Genomic DNA, 1,007 nt, shown 5'->3' on the forward strand with positions numbered 1-1,007 from the left:
GAGAGAGCTAGAAACATCAATGATGAGAGAGTCTCATTGATCGACTGCCTCTTGCACACCCCACACTGGGAATCGAGGTTGTAACTTGGGCATGTGCCCTGATTGGGAATCGTACAATGACCTCCTGATTCATAGGTGGACACTCAAGCCCTGAGCCATGCCTGGGGGGCGGGGGGAGCTTAAAGACCTCCTTAAAGTCTTATCAGCCATACAACTCATTACCTACCTAGTGCTACCCTATTCAGGGAGGGGAGCTGCTGCTAACCTGGTTGACCAGCTGGGTTGCAGCCATCTGAGGCAGTGTCAGGTAGAAGAGGATCAAGGCCAGGATGGCTGCTGTGCTCTGGGTCAAGACATAGGACACTGTTGGAGAGGGTCAGGCCAGTGGGCACAGAACTAACAAATGGGCCATTGGAATCTGCAAAGGAAAGTATCTTTTAAAGATTGCCTGGGAATGCAGGGGATTCCTGGGCTCAATACTCCTTGGATCATCCAGGACATGCCCCAATTCATCTTGGTATTCTTTTCAGGGTTTGCAAAAATGTTTCACTCTAGGGCAGTGATGGCGAACCTATGACATGCGTGTCAGAGGTGACACGCGAACTCATTTTTTTGGTTGATTTTTCTTTGTTAAATGGCATTTAAATATATAAAATAACTATAAAAAATATAAGTCTTTGTTTTACTATGGTTTCAAATATCAAAAAATTTCTATATGTGACACAGCACCAGAGTTAAGTTAGGGTTTTTCAAAATGCTGACACGCCGAGCTCAAAAGGTTCGCCATCACTGCTCTAGGGCATGTGCAGGAGGCAAATGCTTAGTGAAACATTCTCTCTACTCTTCCCTCTCTCTCTCTCTCTTTTTTTTTTTTAAATATATTTATTGATTTCAGAGAGGAAGGGAGAGGGAGAGAGAGAAACATCAACGATGAGAGAGAATCATTGATTGGCAAGCCCGCAACCCGGGCATGTTCTCTCTCTTTTTTTCTTTTTTCTTTTTTTTTT

The sequence above is a fragment of the Myotis brandtii genome, unplaced genomic scaffold (assembly GCF_000412655.1).
Source record: "Myotis brandtii unplaced genomic scaffold, ASM41265v1 scaffold496, whole genome shotgun sequence".
NCBI classification, from domain to species: domain Eukaryota; kingdom Metazoa; phylum Chordata; class Mammalia; order Chiroptera; family Vespertilionidae; genus Myotis; species Myotis brandtii.